Genomic DNA, 19,949 nt, shown 5'->3' with positions numbered 1-19,949 from the left:
TGATGAGAAAGATTCTCGACAGCGCGAAAAACCCCTCTTGGGGCAAGTTGGGGCCCAATTGGGAAGGACCATACCGTGTCACATCCGTGGCCGGGATAGGCGCTTACTACCTAGAAGATCTGGATGAAAAAACCGTACCTCGACCATGGAATATAAATAACCTTAGAAGATATTGTTATTAATGAAAATGGCTTTGCCCATGTTTTGTTTCGTGATTATCCTTTGCCTGCTAATCTATCTACTACTATTCATAGTTTTAAACAGAACCTAAGTCCTGCATGACTCCTCGGACCACAGACTTAGGGGAAATTATTACTCATGACAATTTATACAAGTTTTAAACAGAATCTAAGTCCTGCATGGATCCTCGGACCACAGACTTAGGGGAAATTATTACTTATGACGACTATTCATAGTTTTAAACAGAACCTAAGTCCTGCATGGCTCCTCGGACTACAGACTTAGGGGAAATTATTACTCATGATAATTTATACAAGTTTTAAACAGAACCTAAGTCCTGCATGGATTCTCGGACCACAGACTTAGGGGAAATTATTACTTATGGCGACTATTCATAGTTTTAAACAGAACCTAAGTCTTGCATGGCTCCTCGGACCACAGACTTAGGGGAAATTATTACTCATGACAATTTATACAAGTTTTAAATAGAACCTAAGTCCTGCATGGATCCTCGGACCACAGACTTAGGGGAAATTATTACTTATGGCGACTATTCATAGTTTTAAACAGAACCTAAGTCCTGCATGGCTCCTCGGACCACAGACTTAGGGGAAATTATTACTCATGACAATTTATACAAGTTTTAAACAGAACCTAAGTCCTGCATGGATCCTCGGACCACAGACTTAGGGGAAATTATTACTTAGGGGAAATTATTACTTATGGCGACTATTCATAGTTTTAAACAGAACCTAAGTCCTGCATGGCTCCTCGGACCACAGACTTAGGGGAAATTATTACTCATGACAATTTATACAAGTTTTAAACAGAACCTAAGTCCTGCATGGATCCTCGGACCACAGACTTGGGGGAAATTATTACTCATGACAATTTGGGAAACTATTACTTAAGGGAAATCATTTTAAGGCGTGCGCGCAGTCTAGCACCGTTGCAACCCTCATTCAAATTCGCTACAAGACATCCTCTTCACCTTGACCGTTTATATCGTTATCAGCGTTAAATAAAGGGATAGTGCTAACATAAATCCATGAAAATGAAGGAAACATTCTATATTAATATTCCGAGATCAATACAAAAAGAAAGGTCCTTACAAAAGAGCGCAAAAGCAGGACGACTCTCGTTCAAAACAAAAAAATAATAGTAATAAAGAGAGGAAGGAAATATAAAAGTTAAAAAGCCTAAAAGCTAAGCCTTGGCAGGAGGGTCTTCTTTCTGCTCTGGCTGAGGAGGAAGAGCCTCGATGGTAGGGTCCGCAGCCGAATCCTTCGAGTTGTCAGGCATGGGGATGGCATCTGGCACCGTCAAATCCTGCTCAGAAGCTGCTTGGACACCGTCAGGATTCTCTCGGATCTCCTGAGGGTAGAAGACGTTCTCAGGCAGTCTTAACACCGAGTCTGCAGGAACTCCTGCAGCATCAAGGGCCTAAGCCCATGAGATGCTGCAGTAGTCCCTACACACCTCGTGGATCTCCTCGGATAGCCTGGCCTCCGTTTCTTGGACCCCAAGTTGGCAAGCAGCATTCTTTTCAGCCTCCGTAGCCTCTCGGATCAGCTGAGCCTCCTCTTTGACCCGCCGCAGCTCACCCTCGACTTTTTGCAAAGCAGTCTTGAGATCCAGCACTGCCTGCTTCTCGGTGGTGAGGTTGATCTAGGTCGAATATAGCTCTTTGCGCTGGTCCTCCGCCTGGGTCTCGGCACTCTTCAGACCAGCCTCAGCACTTTTGCGCTGTTTCTCCGACTCCTTGAACTTCTCAATAAGTTCAAGGTGATCGTGCTTGAGGGACCCCAAGGCTTTCTCCATTTTCTTCCGAGACTGAGCCTCAGCCTCAGCCCGACTTCGATTATCACGACAAAATTCTTCAGCCACAAATACCTGCTGAGTAATCTACAAACGAAACAAAATCGGTTCAGAATTTAACAGGGTTAAATAAATTAATAAAACAGTAAAAGGATTACTTACCATCGCAAGATCCCTTTTAAGGGATAGGAAAATCTCAGGCTGAGAGAACCGCCTATAGGCCTCCATATCCCGAGGAAGCAGTAGGGGTTGCTCTAAGGCATTAGCCACGTACCCTGCTCGGCCCCGGTTGTACTCTCGGATCGACGAGTTGTAGGGGATAGCAACCCCATCTAACTCCAACTTAGGGCTCCATGTACGAGGGGTAGTGCGCACCTCAGCACGGTTCTCCTCGTCCCTGCTCTCAGAGGAGTTTGCCCTCTTACTCCTCTGTCCCTTTGTAGCCTTTTACTGCTTAGCAGGTCGGGTAACCAGCTCACCCTCCTCAGGGATGTCAGCCTGCCTCTTCTTTTTCAAGTCGGGGATAGCCTTGAGGCCAGGATCAATAGGGACCTGAGGGGCGATTGGAGGTGGGTCCTGGGTTTGTGCTTTGGCAGGCGCCTTCGAGGACTGACCCTTGCCTCGGCTGGACATCAACTCTCGTAGAGACTTTCCCATATCACCTCCTTCTCCGTCCGAGGAGTCGTCCAAGCAGGTTATTATGATTGGACCACCAGCCACGGAGTTGCGGTCCTGCTTTCCTTCAGGATCAGAAAGCTTAACCACGGGGTCTTGCTGAACTTCCTCCTCAAAATAAAACTCGTCTATTTCTTCCTCAAGGGAAAGACGAGATGATTCGGTTTGCCCCTCAACTGGAACAGTAACACCAGGCTCTTCTGGCGGAGGTAGTTGCTCTGCTATATAGGGATGCCGAACGCCGGGTAGTACGACTGGTGGAAGATCACGTTGAGCTAGGAACCCGGTCTTGGACACGTCAATCCTAGCCAACCTCGGACTGCTAGCCCTTATGGCGTGACCAATAACTTGGAAAGAGCGGCCTAGAGGTTGATAGCCTAGAACCAGATGAGCCGCACGTAGCTGTCCGTCCTCAGCAACGTAAATTTCCGACCTCAGAAGGTAGTTCAGCGCCGGCACATTCACGAAGTTTAGTCGAGGAGCGACGTGAACTTTATCTGCAAACATCCAAGAAAAGTGGGATTAGTACATGAAATTCTCCAAGTGTAAGTAAAGTAAGAAAAATAACCCCCCAATGCTAAACCCTTTCCCCAAAAGGATTGGCCCTAAAGACGCCGCACCTGGGATTCCTGCCCGGGTCGGACAATGAATACCATCGAACCACTCCCCCGAAGCAATAAGAAAATCATTCTTCACGGTCTTATTGGATACTGGAAGACAAGAGATCAATCTAACAACCTCGGATCGGGATTTAAGATAATACCCTCCACTCTCGAGGCAGTGACACTCATACAGATAAGCCACGTCGTGCCAAGTAAGGCCTAGATTCATCCGCTCGTCTAAAACATCTACACAGCCTAGTATCTTGAACATATTTGGGGCACACTGATGCGGCGTCAACCTATGGTTGAACAGGTACTCCCTTGTAATCCTACGCATGGGAAGTGTCATCCCTCCCTCTATGAAAGCAATCATGGGGATAACAACCTCTCCCTCGCCTCTATCTGTCAATACTCCTTCAAGAGGACAGTACTGAAGCCCCACCCCCGGGGGAATGTGGTATTTTGCCCTAAAGGCCTCCATAGCGGCCGGAGTATTTACTAATTTTTCGAATCTATCCATCTGAGCTGTACTGAAAGAATGAAAATAAAGACTGTGAGGGGGGTCTTTTTCGGGATACTCAGGCCCGAGGATCCCGAGCCTGAATGAAAAAGAAAAAGGGGATTTGGTGGACTGGGCCTTGACTCACCGCAGCTAAATGGCTGTTTAAGAATCAAGTGAATGCAGAGAATGTTCCTGACATCATACAAAAAAGATGACAAACAAGGATATCGAGGAGTGCCAAGATTAACAACACAAGTTCAGAAGGAAAGATTAAGCAGGATTAGCAAGACAATAAAAAAAGTACTGTGGGGATCCTGGGAACAATATTTCATTAAAGCATTATCTATTTGATTACAGCAAGCTTACTAGGACGTGATACAAGGTCCAATCAAGCTCAAAAATTGCAGCCTTGAATGGCTATTTCAGCCTTCAAAACTTGCGAAGTTTGATTCTCGTTGGATCCGAGTATGTGCCATAGTTGCTTTTACAGGATATCGGGAAGCAGTATTTGTTTTTCCCTTGGTATTTTCTTTCTGCCTAAACTTTCTGATAATTGTTCTAGAGAATCTCTTCCTTCTATTGTGTTTCTTTCTTTTTTTCTCGCTGCCTTCTTCACAACCCATCCTCTCCTTTTATAGTGGAGTTTTCTGGGTGTCTTGGGGAACCGTTGGTTCCCCTGTTTGGGTCTTTTGCAAACAGAGTATGTTCTGTCCTCATCATCTCGGTAAGTCCCCTTTTCCGTTTTCTCTCATTCTTTCCTTCTCTTGGTTCTGATTCCTTCGAAAGCTTCTGGTTGGCCATCCTCTTTGGGATGTGCTGAGGTATGCCCTTCTCGGCATCCTCACTTCTGGTGTCTTTTACTTCTCCGTTTCTTTCCTATTTGGGCGGAATCCTGTTCTGCTCTTTTGAAATCGTTTTTGTTAACATTCTTCTTCCTTGTTTTGGTTCCCCGACGCCTTTTCTGTCTGTGCCATGAAGGGTCGCTTGCGTCCTTTTGTTTTTTTCTTGTTTTTATTTCTATCGATCTGTCCTGGTCTTCTTTTTTCTTCGCGCTCATTGATGGTGCCCGAGGATCCTTGCGTCTTATACTTTGCTGTGATGTTCTTTCTTTTTCTTCTTTGGTTGCTTTTCCTTTTTCTGGGCTTCGGGATCCTCAGGGCCTTTTGTATAATCCCTTTGGACTTGGTCTTTTTTCTTCTGGGCTTAACTCACTCTTTCTTGGGCTTAGCTTATTCTTTCTTGGGCTTATTTTACTGTGATTTTTTAGACCTCAACATTTAGCCCCCCGAGCTCGTGGGTTGCCTGAAGCCCACGCGTGAGTGATTTAGGTTTCCTTAGGTTTTTGTGGTATCCCCCCTTTTCAACTTTTACTGAGTTCCCTTCCTATTTACTTGGGATCCCGGCTCTTTTTCTGCTGCTTCTAGTCACCTCTTTTTTTTGCGTGTTGTATTCCCTTATTCTTTCGCAGCTTCCTCTTTATACGGGACGTGGCAGTTGGATATTTGAGGTGAAACTCCTCTACCCACTTTCCTCGTTTCCCGTTATTTCTCATTAATAACTGCTGTAACCCCTACTTCAAATTAAATTCTTTGGCAACTGGCGCGTCTTTTCATAAACTGTTTTCCCCAACTGCTATTTGCGCCTTTATTGTAGCCGTTTCATCTTATCACTTTGCTTCTCTGGGTTATTTCGCTCTCTGTGTTTCTCTTTCTTTTCCTCTTCTTCTCTGTTACTCTGGTCTTCCTTTTTCGCACCTTCAATCTCTTTTCTTCTCCATAGTGTGTGTTTCCATGGCTTCTTCTTCTTCTCGAAAGAGGAGAGAGCGTACTCCTGGTCCTTTTGAGGGTGAAGGTTCTTCTGGTTCTGCTCCGAGCGATTCTCATGAGGTTGTTGAGCGTCCAGCTTTCCCTCTACGGGATCCTTGGTATTCTCCCAGTTTATTTTTTCCTCATATTTCTCATGGTGAGGCTCCTCCATCCCCTCACGTTTGGCTATTTTCTGGCCAAGCGGGTTTCGCTGGTTCCGCCCAGGTTCCTGACCCTAGAGAGGTTTTCGATCTCCAGATCAGACAAGGAATCCGAGAGGCGGTTCCTATTTTCTTTGATTTTGTGGCGGGGAAGATTCAGGGTTGGCCCATATGGGTAGACAAGGAACTGTCTGATGCTGAGTTTGTGGGTCGTTTGGAGCGCCCCGGCATCCTAAAGGCAGTGGCTATTTCCAGAAACCTTGAGGGTTTCAGAGACGCCAAAGGGCTCAGGCATCTGGTACGTCGTTGGTGTCCTTCCCTTCATACTTTTTTCTTTTCTACTGGTGAATTGACAATCACCTTGGAGGATGTGGTTAATAACTTCCTCCTCCCGGTGTTTGGTGAAGAGAATCCCTTTGATATTGATCTTTCTGGTGAGGATCTTGTGGTAGAAGAGAAATTATTTGGTCATTTTGGTGGTCGCTCCGCCTCTCCTGGTGGTAAGCCGGCTAGGATGGGGAGATGGGTGATGACCCTCTCTCGTGAAAAGGATAAGGAAGTAAGGTGGGCCGGTTTCCTGGCCTTCTGGCTTAGTAAATTTTTGTTTAGTGAGTTCCCTGGGTACGGAGTTAAGTCTTCGCTTTTTCCGTTGGCTATCAAGTTGGCTCGAGGTACCCAATATCCTTTGGCCCCTCTGTTTTTGGGTCACGTTTATTCTCAACTAGACCAGCTTCATGGAGATGAGGCTGAGGGTGACTCTTGCTATGTGATTACTTCATCTCTTCATTGTGCCATTCTTCAGATTTTTATGTGGGACCGTTCTGCAGCCACTTTGGCTAAGTGTAGAAATTTGAAGTTTGTGAAGGACAAGTTCCAAGGATCCCCCGACATAGTGAAGGGTCTTTGTGGCAATTCTACTGATGCCTTTCCCATTATTTTTCGTTGGATTAGCTTAAAAGGTGGTGGCCTCAATCTTGTGGAGTTGTTTGACCAAGCAGGGAGCTTATGTTGGAGATCCCCTCGTGAGTTTGGTCCTGGCTTCGCGTGTGATTCTGTGTTGTCTTCTTTTTTATCTTTAACAGGTAATACCTTCGACTTGCGCCGTGGTGATGAGGGCAGTCTGGCTTATCTTGCCTGCATTAGCCCCTCCTGGCTTCCCGTGCCTTCTTCAAGTGGCCCAAAGTACACTCATTATTCAGCACACCGGGTGCTTCGACAATTTGGTTTTGATCAAGATATCCCGCCAGTTTTCAAGGATGTGGTGCCATCCCTTCCTTCCTTGGATCCTTTCTTGAGGCTGCAGGCCTTTTCTTATTGGTCTCGGAGGAGCCCCCAGTTCGTGGTGCCTAACTCCCAGAGAGGAGTCTTTGCTTCCAGTGGCTATACTGGTTATTGGAGAAGAGTACAGAAATCTTTTGTTGACTATGTTGGCACTGGTACAATTCGGGAAGTCCCGAACTCTAGCATTGTTTCTGCTCCGACAGCTAATAGACGTTTATCCCTTCCTACTGCTGGGATTGTTTCTGCTGCTGCAAGCAGCAAGACTGGGTTCGCAGAGTGGCATTCCTCCAGGGGAGGTTGGGTGACTTATGGACAGGATCTTCCTGAGGCCTGGCTGGGTGATAGTCTTATCATTGGTACCTCCTCTGGGGTGCCCATCAAAAAGGGTGCAACAGAGACAATTAGTGCTGCTACTGCTAAAGGTAAGGATGTTAAGTTGAAGAAAATGAAAGCTGCTGATGTTGGCGAAAGTGCAGGGGGTGTGGAGATAGGCTCTGAAGCAAAAAGAAGGAAAACGGGGAAATCTCAAGCACACTTGGCATCTCACGAAGGCAAGGATGTCAAGGAACCTTTAGTTTCAAGGACCCGGAAGAAGACCAAGGTAGAGTCTTCTTTTCCCCAGGTTCCTGTGACTGCTTCAGTCTATGGTTCTTTAGGATCCTCTGGTTTGGTATCCTAGCCTCCTTTAGGACCCTCTGGGCATACTCGTAGTAAGCAAAAGACTTCCAGAGAATCTGTAGAGAGAGAGAGAAGGGCAAGACTTCTTTCCTTCTTCTCTCTTTTTTTGTTGCATTCATTTTTCTATCTTTGCTGACGAGTGGTGATTTTCTTTGCAGTCCAAGCGCAAGTCTGATTATAAGAAGGGTAAGAGTCAATCTTCTGGAGACGACGTGGTACGTGTGTTCCCCCTTCTTCTATTCTTTCTGTGTTGCTAGTATTCTTGCTGTTTTTTTTTTTTTTTTTTTTTTCACTTAGTATTGCCTTCTCTACTTCTCCTTTCTTTAGGTGGAGGTATCCCCTCCTGTGACTGGCAAGGCTCTGGGGGAGGAAACTATCACAGTTCTTTCTGTCATTTTTCCTGTTATGGGGGAGGAGCCCCCTACTGATGACCCTGCTGAGGAAATTGGGCAGCCGATGCAAGGTTCCCAGGACTCTCAGGATCCCAAAGCTTCTAGGATCCCATCATCTCAAAGTCCCCATCTCGAACGCACTCCCAGTCCTATCAAGACTGTGTTTCCTCAGTCCTTGTCAGATAAAGGTGCTTTGGGAGACACTCCTTTATCCAAACAAACAGGTAAACCTTGTTTCTTTTGAAATAACGTTATGTTTCACTCTCTTTCCCAGTTTCTCTTGAGTTCCTTCTTTTCCTTTTAGGTCAAACCAGTGAGAAACCCGCTCCCAGTGTTGCCTCTTCTCTAGAATCAGAGAGCTCAGAAGGTGAGTGCAAGCTGCTCCATCGCGTTTTCCTTTTTCTTTCCCCCCTTTCTTCTTTTTTTTTTTATATGGCGAAGCCCCCTGCATCTATCCCTTCCTTTAGCCAATTTGCCATTGGTCCTTCACCTTTTCTTCAACTTGCCTTATGTTCCTTCCCAGAATCTTCGGGGACGTCAGGAGATCAGGAAGAAGAGGTTCTGCCTCAAGAAACTGGAACCGGTTTGTTTCTTCTAAATCTGTTCTTCCTTTTATTTTTCTTTTTTTTTTGAATATTGATACAGGCTTTGCAGGCTCTGAGCCTGTTATCCCTGAAGGAATTGTGAGACCTGTTGAAGTTACTGACCCTCATCCAGAGCAAAAGGCTGCAAGTCCTCAGGTTTCTGCAAATGGTGACGCGGTGATGGGGGATGCCTCGAAGGTGGCTGCCTCAGATCTTGATTCAAGGCTTTCCTCTTTCTTGGCTCGCTTCGATCTTTTGGAATTCAACAGTCTTCCTGCCAGCCACTTTCATGTCTTTGGGTCTTCTTATGGCAGCTTCCTGCGCTTCTCTGTTCCTGTGGAGGGCTTGCCGCTGCTAGAGAGCCTGCTCAAGAGTCACGGGGATTTTACCAGTGGCTTCAGGGGAGGCATTTTTCTAGGCAATATTCTGATGGAGTTGCTGTGTGCTGTGTTGATTTCTCTAAAGAATTCCTCTGTTGATTCGTTGTCTGAAGAAAAGCTTCTGGAATGGAGAGGTGTGGTGCAGGACCTTCTAGAGGCCAAGTTTAATTTGTCTTTCCTGCTGGATCACTTGCGTCTGCTGGCTCATATGTTGTTTCAAAGGCAATCATTCAAGAGTATAGACACTGAGATAGCTGTTGCTGAGGAAGCTTTGGCTCATGCTCACAAAGTTCTACAAGATTTGAAAGTCAAGCGGCAGAGGATCCTTTCTTCTTTGGCTGTTCCTGCTATTTCTCCAGATGCTTCTCTGTTGGCCGGCCTCATTCCTTAGCCTTTTTTTTTTTATTCATATGAACAATTTGGGGTTGTATAATTTTTTTTTTAAACATTGCTCTGCTCTTTCTCTTTTGTGCTTCAAAACTGCTTCTTATTTCTTGGTATGTGAATCTGCCTTTTTCCTTGGGTGTATATATATTGTCTTTACTTTCTTGTGATTCTTTTCTTTCCTGAGTCCTGGACCATGGTTTTCACAGGTTTCACTGTAAGTTCTGGTCCAGGTACTTGGTGACTTATTGTGCAAGTACTGAGCTGAGTACACTAGTATCCTTTTCTATGTATGTTTTTTTTTTGAGATACGGTCCCAGTTCATGAACTTTGACAGGTTCCCCTTTTGCCAAGTGCTAGGCTAGGTATCCTAGATATTTTCTTTTATTCTGTGATCCTAGACCTATGCACTTGGGACTGTTTGTGGGATATCCGAAATTATTTGTGTGGTGGATCCTGGGCCATATGTAAAAAGGGGTATTACATATTCTCCTCTTTTTTTTTTTTACTCAGGTATCCTTCCTTAAATTTATCCAAATTTGGTCTTTGCAATAAGAAAACTCAAACTTTGAAGAAACAGGAATTTCGTTAAAACATAATCATTTTTTTTTGGAACAAAGCAAAAGTCTTTTGGTGCAGCATTGACCACAAAGTGTCAATCTATCACATGTTCCTGAACAAAATTATCTTAGGCTAGAATTTTTGATAAAGGCTAAAAAATAAAAAGACAAAATAAAAGGAACTTAGCAGATAGTGAAGTTGGTGAAAGGACCCTGAGGTACTGGGGATCCCCTTGTCCTCATGCATAATATTGCTTCAGCCACTTCCCATTTATGGGTTCTGTCAGGACTGTTCCATCTTCTTTGGCAAGGTAATAATATCCACTTTCATGAGCTGTGTTGATGATGTAGGGTCCTTCCCATTTTGGGGTGAACTTGGAAGGCCCTGGCAGGTTCCTCCTCACGTGCTCCGCCATCCTTAGCACTAACTGCCCTTTGGTGAACACTCTTGGGCGTACTGCTTGTGCATATGCTCTGGTCATTCTTTGCTGGTATCTTTGGCTCCTTTTCTTGGCCAGATCCCTTTCTTCTTCTACTCCTTCCAGATCTACTAATCTCTTTTCGTTGCTTGCATCTTCACTTTCTCCCTGATTTTCCTCAAGAACTACCCTTGGTGTAGGAATGATTAACTCCACAGGGCTGATGGCCTCTGTTCCATAAACCAGGGAGAATGGGGAGAATCCTGTGGCTGTCTTTACAGAGCTCCTACATGCCCAAAGCACATCTGCCAGATGGTCACTCCATTTTCCTCCATACTCATGCTTCATTTTCTTAAGGATTTTTAATATTACCCTGTTAGTAGCTTCAGCTTGGCCGTTTCCTTGTGGGTAGTATGGGGTAGATCTTCTATGCTTGATGTGGTATGCTTCAGCTAATCCCTTCACATCTTTGTTTATGAATGGGGTTCCATTGTCGCTGATAAGTCTTCTGGGGATCCCGAACCTTGTGATGATGTGGTCTCGAATGAAATTTGCTACAGTTGCTCCAGTAGCTTTTTTCAAAGGGATGGCCTCTACCCATTTTGTAAAGTACTCCGTGGCTGCTAGGATCCATATATAACCATTGGATGGAGGGTTTATGGGCCCTATGAGATCGAGCCCCCAAGTATGAAAAGGCCATGGTGTCGTCATATCCTGTAGGACATTTGGGTGAGTGTGAATCGCATCCCCTAGGACTTGGCAAGCATGACATGTTCTGACCAGCTCCTCAGAGTCTCTTTTCATCGTTGGCCAGTAATACCCCAACAACAGTAACTGCTTGTGCAGCCTTCTCTTTCCTGGGTGACTTCCGCAATCTCCAGAGTGCACCTCTCTGACTACTTCTCTGGCTTCCTTTGGTCCCAGGCACCTGAGGGGATCCCCGTGGTATCCTTTTTTGAACAAAATATCATTCTGCAAGAAATACCTGCATGCTAGTTTCTTGAGCTTATGGGTCAGCTCCTTGTCGGTTGGCAGGATACCCTGAGCCAGGTATCCTATGAAAGGAACCCGCCAATCTTCTGTAACAAACACAGCGTAGCTTTCTTCTTTATCAATTGCCAAACGACATTCTTTACATTTCCCCTGTATGACTGCTGCTTCCTTGTCCATGTCTGGCCAGTAATACCCCATGCGTTACATCCTCCTGTATAGGCTGACTCTTTCTGCAACTCCACATGTTTGGGCGTGTAATTCTTCTAATTTCAACTTTCCCTCCTTCTCGGTGATACATCTGGACAGTATTCCTCCTGGCAGTCTTCTGTACAATTCTCCTTCTATCTGAGTGTAATCCATTAGCTCTTTGATGTTCCCTCTAGGATTTACTTCTTTCATCCTTTCTTTGACTTCGTCCCTCCAGTCCCACTGTTTGGATTTCCCTGGGTACATTCCTTGGAGGATCCTCACAATAGAATGTTCCTGCCTTCCTATTTTTATCAGTGTATCTCTCCCATCAAATGGTATTTGGGATCCCAGGGTGGCGAGAGCATCTGCGAACTTGTTTTCGCTTCTTTGAGTGTATTCTATGCTGAAGGTTTGAAACTCCATTTCCAGTCTTTGTGCCCAAGTTCTGTAGGCTGCTAAGCTTTGTTCCCGTAATGCAAAGTCACCTTTCACTTGGGAGACTACAAGATTAGAATCCCCCAGCACTCTCATGTGTTTTACTCCTATGCTGAGTGCTATAGCCAACCCAGTCAAGTATGCCTCATACTCAGCTGCATTATTAAAACACGAGAAACCAAGCTTAAAAGATAGGGGCATGACATCCCCATTTTCACAGCTTAGCACAATTCCTACCCCATTTGAAGTTGTTGTAGCCGATCCGTCGAACCTCATGGTCCATTTCTTTCCTGGGATCTCCATCACTGCTACCTCACCAGGGATTTCTTCGCTCAGTGGGCTTTCTTCCTTCCCTGGGAATTGAGCTAGCAAATCTGCTATGGCCTGGCTCTTTACAGCCTTGGGAGTTCTTGTGCCTATGTCATATTGTGAGAGCAATACTAGCCATTGTGCCATCCTTCCCGTGAGGAGGGGCTGGTGCAGTAGTGCTTTTATGGGGTGTAACTTGGTTACCAAGAGGATTTGGTGAGCTGAGAAGTACCTCTTCAATCTTTGGGATGCATAAACGATTACTAGGCAGGCTTTCTCTATTCTGGGGTACCTAGTTTCGGTATTCTTGAGTGTTCTGCTTACATAGTATATGGGCTGCTCATTTCCTTGGTCATCTTCTTGTGCCAGCAAGGCTCCTATTGCCTGAGAGTTCGATGCTAAGTATAGCAACAGAGGTCGCCCACGTACTGGTGCCTGGAGGGTGGGCAGATGGTTCATAATGCTCTGAATTCTTTGAAAAGCTTCCTGCTGCTCTGTTCCCCAGGTGAATTCATTTCCCTTTTTCAGTAATTTTGATAAGCCTGCCGTAGCTGAGGCTAAACCAGGCACAAACCTCCTGATATAGGAGACCCTTCCCAGGAAGCTTTTGAGTTCTCTAACAGTAGTTGGTCTTCTCATCGTGGCAATAGCTGTGGCCTTGGCTGGATCCACGCTTATGCCTTTGTGATGTACCAGGAACCCAAGGAACTTTCCAGCAGACACTCCAAAGGCGCACTTCATGGGGTTCATACGTAACTTGTATTTCCTGCATCTTTCAAAGACTTGCTCAAGTACTTGGAAATGTCCTGTTCTGGTTTTTGACTTGACCACAATATCATCTACATAATCCTCCATCTCCTCATGCATCATGTCATGAAAAATGGCTGTCATGGTCCGCTGATACGTAGCCCCCGCATTTTTGAGGCCGAAGGGCATTACAGTATAGTAAAAGTTTCCAATCGGAGTTCTGAATGCTGTCTTCTCTGCATCTTTGGCTGCCATGCGGATTTGGTTGTATCCGCTGTATCCATCCATAAACGAGAACATTGAGTTTCCTGCAGCTGAATCTACAAGGAGGTCGATATTGGGCAAGGGGAACTCATCTTTAGGACATGCCTTGTTCAAGTTGCGAAAGTCTACACAGCAGCGGATTTGACCATTCTTCTTCTTTACAGGTACAATGTTGGACAGCCATTTTGGGTGTTGGATGGGTTTGATAAAACCAGCTGTTAGTAATTTCTTAACTTCTTGGACTATTTGAGCTTCTACCTCAGTGTGGAAGACCCTGGCTGGTTGGACTACTGGCCTCACCCCTGGTTCCACATTAAGAGAATGGACTACTAACTCCGGGTCTAGACCAGGCATCTCATCATAAGTCCATGCAAACACATCTCTGTATTTTTGAAGTAAGGCTACCAGTTGTTCTCTTTCTTGAGCCACCAATTGACTGCTAATGAAAACAGGTTTCCGGGATCCTAGTTCTGTTCCCAGGTCTACTTCCTTCAGTTCTTCCTCGGGCTGAATCTGGGCCTCCTTAACTGGTTCTTCTGGGATCTCTTCTTGGGCCATCATGCAGCTTGGTGGTCCGGGACCTTCCTGCACAATGCATTCGGGTCCCGCGCACCTTCACAAACGATAAATTAGCCTTCCCCCAGGTTCCCGCACCACCACACATTCTCGGGATCCTGAAGAGCTGGGCTCCCTCTTTTGTCTTTTTCTTTCTAAAAGGTTTCTCAGGTCACGGGTGCCCCTTCCTCCTTCTTCTTCTTCTAGGATAGGTGCCCCCGGGGTCCCTGGGGTGGGGTTCTCATCATCTGGCTCCAACTCATCATAAAACATCGTTTCTGCAAAGTTTACTTCTCCCTGGCTGAAAGGATTATGATTGGCAGGGATCCTTATGGACCTCCCATTCAGTCTCCCTTTAATGCATTGATGGAACGTGGATGGAATAAGGCGATGTTTGTGAAGCCACGGGCGTCCCAGCAGCACGTGATAAGAAACTTCTGCATTAATCACATGAAACCTTGTCAAAGCTACTATTGGCCCTACCCTTAAGGCTAGCTGTACGTATCCTTCTGTTGCTTCCACCGATCCTCCAAATCCTGTTATCTCCATGGGGGTCCCCAGGATCCTTCTGTCAGCTAAGCCAACAGCTTCCAAGGTACTCAAGGCTATGAGGTTGAGTGATGCCCCTGTATCCACCAGTGCTCTCCTGACTTGAACGCCGTTTATGGTGGCCATTAAATAAAGGGGTCTACGGTGGTCTGGGTGCTCAATCTCCATGTCCTCATCAGTGAAAGTTATTGCATTGGTTGTCTCCAGGAAAGCTCGACTAGCATGTGACTCAGCTGTAAAACATTCCATCCCTGAATCTGCTGCTATACTCATGAGAGACTCTGTGGCCACTCTTTTTGCTTCTGGTCCGAATCCTAATTGATTGAATAGTGACCTGAACTTAGGATTCTTTTGGAGGGTCTTGACTGTACTCGGGTGGAAGGATCCTTCAGATTCTCCTGCCTCTGCTGGGTTCCCATGTATTACTACTGCTACCACCCCTTTTCCTTTGTGGTTAGGTAAGGGGTTCCTCTGCACTTCCGGTTCCTTCTGGGTGAGCTCCAGGGTTCCTTCTCTCAACTTTTTGTGGAATAATCTGCGAAGGGTCCAGCAGTCCTTAGTGGAGTGCTTCACATAGTTATGGATTCTGCAAAATAAAGGATTCTTCCTTTCTTCTTCGGTTGGTGGCCTGGACACAGTGAATGGCCTAACAACCCCATCTCCAATCCATTTGTCTAGGACATGGCTTAACTCCTCAGTTGTGCATGGGATCACTGGTGGTTCTTCAAACACCTTTCCGTTTGGTCTTTTCCTTTTTTCTCCTGTTGATGCTGTCATAGCTTGGGATGCGGGCAGCCTTTTGGTTCTCATGGTTTGCGCCGTCCTTCTGGTTCTTTGCAGCAGATCAGCAAACTGTGTGATACATAAATTTTCAAGGTTGAGCCTGTAGTCAAAAAGCATGTTGGCTATGCAGGTTTCCACGAGCTCCTTTTCTTCGTGGTCTCCATAGCAATCTAGGGACACATCTTTGAATCTTTTAATGAATTGAACAGGATCTTCTCCAGGTCTCTGCCTCACCATTTGCAGATTCTGGAAAGTGATTTTGTTTTCACCAGGGTAATATTTGGCGCAGAATTTTTCCATCATTTCATCCCAGGTCTTGATGGACCCGGGTCTCAGCGTGGTGTACCAAGTGTATGCCCTATCCACTAAGGATTTGACAAATTCCCTCAGACATAATTCTTTGTCTCCTGCATAGGGGCCCATAGTGTGGACAAACCTGCTCACATGTTCCACGGCACTTCCATTCCTCCCATCGAAAGGATGGAACTTTGGGGGTTCGTATCCCTTAGGATATGGTTTGCCAAGAAGTTCTGGAGGGAACGGGGGATCCCGAGAGAATTGCTTGGGGATCCCTGAGAGTTTTTCCCTTTCTTGCTCCAAGAGGGCATTGACGTCTGCCAGTGTCAAATACTGAGGGTTGGCTCTTCCTCCTACTGCTGACCCTCCTTCTGGCTGGGTCCCATCTTGGTGGCCAGTAGGGGGAATGTTGTCTCTGACTTCCTGTGTCCTGCCTTCTTTGAGAAGACGAACTTCTTGCTCCAAATCCTTTAACATTGCTGTCATCCTGGCCATCAGGTCTGGCTCTTGTCTTGCGTGTCTTTGTTCTGACACAACCTCCTGTTCCACCAAGGGTATCCCACCTCCTTGTCTGGAGACTTCCTCGTTTTCTCCTACAGGCTCGGAGGCCGTAGGTGGCACGTTAGTTCCTTTGCTGTTTCTTTGTCTTGGAGGCATTCTCTGCGAAGGGGTTGTCTCTTCCTTCTTCTTTGCCCAGTCCCCAGTGGAGTCGCCAAAATGTGAGGGGGGTCTTTTTCGGGATACTCAGGCCCGAGGATCCCGAGCCTGAATGAAAAAGAAAAAGGGGATTTGGTGGACTGGGCCTTGACTCACCACAGCTAAATGGCTGTTTAAGAATCAAGTGAATGCAGAGAATGTTCCTGACATCATACAAAAAAGATGACAAACAAGGATATCGAGGAGTGCCAAGATTAACAACACAAGTTCAGAAGGAAAGATTAAGCAGGATTAGCAAGACAATAAAAAAAGTACTGTGGGGATCCTGGGAACAATATTTCATTAAAGCATTATCTATTTGATTACAGCAAGCTTACTAGGACGTGATACAAGGTCCAATCAAGCTCAAAAATTGCAGCCTTGAATGGCTATTTCAGCCTTCAAAACTTGCGAAGTTTGATTCTCGTTGGATCCGAGTATGTGCCATAGTTGCTTTTACAGGATATCGGGAAGCAGTATTTGTTTTTCCCTTGGTATTTTCTTTCTGCCTAAACTTTCTGATAATTGTTCTAGAGAATCTCTTCCTTCTATTGTGTTTCTTTCTTTTTTTCTCGCTGCCTTCTTCACAACCCATCCTCTCCTTTTATAGTGGAGTTTTCTGGGTGTCTTGGGGAACCGTTGGTTCCCCTGTTTGGGTCTTTTGCAAACAGAGTATGTTCTGTCCTCATCATCTCGGTAAGTCCCCTTTTCCGTTTTCTCTCATTCTTTCCTTCTCTTGGTTCTGATTCCTTCGAAAGCTTCTGGTTGGCCATCCTCTTTGGGATGTGCTGAGGTATGCCCTTCTCGGCATCCTCACTTCTGGTGTCTTTTACTTCTCCGTTTCTTTCCTATTTGGGCGGAATCCTGTTCTGCTCTTTTGAAATCGTTTTTGTTAACATTCTTCTTCCTTGTTTTGGTTCCCCGACGCTTTTTCTGTCTGTGCCATGAAGGGTCGCTTGCGTCCTTTTGTTTTTTTCTTGTTTTTCTTTCTATCGATCTGTCCTGGTCTTCTTTTTTCTTCGCGCTCATTGATGGTGCCCGAGGATCCTTGCGTCTTATACTTTGCTGTGATGTTCTTTCTTTTTCTTCTTTGGTTGCTTTTCCTTTTTCTGGGCTTCGGGATCCTCAGGGCCTTTTGTATAATCCCTTTGGACTTGGTCTTTTTTCTTCTGGGCTTAACTCACTCTTTCTTGGGCTTAGCTTATTCTTTCTTGGGCTTATTTTACTGTGATTTTTTAGACCTCAACAAAGACCGAGAGGAAAAACAAAGTCCGAGGAAGAAATCGGAGCGACAAAGCGAACGGAACTTACAGGCGTCTTCTCAAATGACCGATGAGATGATCGGAAAGCTCTTCTATGGAGGGTGCTTCGCAGGAATGACTATGAAGATCTGAAGAAAGGATGTGCTCAAGGATTTCTGGGCGCTGAAGTTCTCTGGAGGTCTCTATTCTGATGTGCGGATAAAAAAGAAAAAAGAAAAAGGGAGCCTGTTTGACGTCTTTTATAGCCGGGAGGAAAGAGAAAAGATCGACCTCGCCTAAAAAGTCGAGAATTAACGATGGCCGTTCGATCCACGTCTCACCGTTGGATGAAGGGGACAAGAAACCTCCGGAAGTAAATGGCCGCGCCTCGTAAATTGAAGCGCGTCCAAAAGTAACTGCCCGCACGCGCGCCCCAAGCCTTCCTTACTTCCATCCTCTCACTGACATCAAAACCCTGCTTTTCTCCTCGGAAGGAGATAAAAACCAGAGTTTTGAGGGGCTATTGTGGAGCCCGGCCCAAAATAATGAGCTAGTTAAATACAGGCTCATCCGAGAAGCATCGTGTCCGAGAAGAAGTCATAGCCAAAACATTATTCAAGCCCAACTGCGGTAAAAGAAACCTGTCCGAGGAGTAACACCTCCTCGGACACCACGAAGTCCAGATCAAAAAGCTCGCCCAAACCACTGCAGCTCATCCTCCAAGCATATAAAAAAGAATAAAACCCAAAATATCTCATGGAAAGCTGCTACCACCACATTAAATGTGTCACAACCACCCTCTTAGCCACATTAATGAGGAAAAGACTCCTGAACAGTACTACCTTGGCCACTGCAACTCACAAGGGAGTGATAAAGGTGTCTGATAGGACAGGTGCTCAAGTGGGGGCTTAGATGATCAACAAGTGTAAGGTTCAGATAAGAATGAGAGAGCTATATAATGTAAGAGAGTCTCTCAAAGAAGGGGACGGAAAAAAAACTGTATTCATCACTCAGGGAATAGAATCTTCTGTGGAGTATCCATTCTGGTGCTTTTATCCCTGCAACAACATTTTCCATACCTCAGGCCGACTAAGCTCACTGAGGCTAAGTTATTTGACCCATCCTCTACAAGTATTTATTGTGTGTTGCGCCTTGGGCCAGGGCCTGATCAATAGGGTTTGGGCCAGGAAAATTGTGCAACTACAATGAATATTTAATAAAATATTTTAATACTAATAATATTAAAATTATAACATAAAATATTTAATAAATTTTTTAAATAACAAATGTCCTTTTAAGTGCCTAAACATATATAAGTCAATATATAAAAAAGATACAATAATAAAAACTAAAGATAAACCTTTTTTAAATTATTTTTTATATATACACATGAACAATGGAATAAGGATTTTTAACTCCTAACAATGAAATTTTCAATTTCCATTTCTTTTACGAATAATAATAATAAATCATAGTTTCAATATGTCTATTTTTTAAATACATTTAAAAAAATTGCTTTTAGAAATTAAATACTTTCTTTATGAAAGAGATTTAATTATCTATTTCTAAAAACATATATCTTGATTCTTGAATATGCTTTGGTTTATTGAACTGTGTATGGTATAATAATAATAATAATAATAATAATAATAATAATAATATTATTATTATTATTATTACTAATATTAATATTAATATTAAGAGGATAAAATGATGCATTAAATTTTTATATAAACTCATAATTTTAGAAAAATATAACTTGATAACACTTTGATTTGATGAAATTGGGAAAATTCTTAGGTAGTCTCAGAGTATAGTGAAATGATGCTCCCTCCTCTCACATTCATGGTGGACCCCACCATGAATTTAATGAGTAGACCCCACCATGAATGTGAAAGGAGGAAGCACTATTTTCCGTACTCGGGGAATACCTAAAAATTACTAAATGAAATTGTATGGTAAAGGAGTGATAAAAGGAAACAATAACGAAGTAATCATTATTACCACTTATATTTAAAATTCTAGGTGGGGCTATTTGTAAATTTATAAAAAAAAAAATTATTTTTCATTAAAAATTACATTACAGGGAAGGGGAAATTATTAAAACCCAAGGGCCATTGAGTAAAAAAAAAAAAAAAAAAAAAAAAAAAAAAAAAAAAAAAAAAAAAAAAAAAATTTATGACATCCACAACCCCAATATATAAATAGAAATATTTCATATTATTTTGTGTCGTTTTGGTGGCATAACCGTTGCTGTCAAGCCGTCGAGGCAAATAGACCCTTTGTTTCATGGAGGTGTTGACAAGGGATTATGAAAATTTTCACCATCAAATTTCAAAGAAATAAAAAATAACCATCAAAACCTCTTGCATGAGGTAGTACAGGCTATCACATATTCAGTGTCTGTATTAAAAGAAAAAGTATCACACTTTAGTCAATTAAGCTCAAAGTTTTGTTATTACAGTAATTA

Source organism: Quercus robur, chromosome 9, assembly GCF_932294415.1.
Source record: "Quercus robur chromosome 9, dhQueRobu3.1, whole genome shotgun sequence".
NCBI classification, from domain to species: Eukaryota; Viridiplantae; Streptophyta; class Magnoliopsida; order Fagales; family Fagaceae; genus Quercus; species Quercus robur.
Note: the sequence above shows the minus strand (reverse complement) of the source record.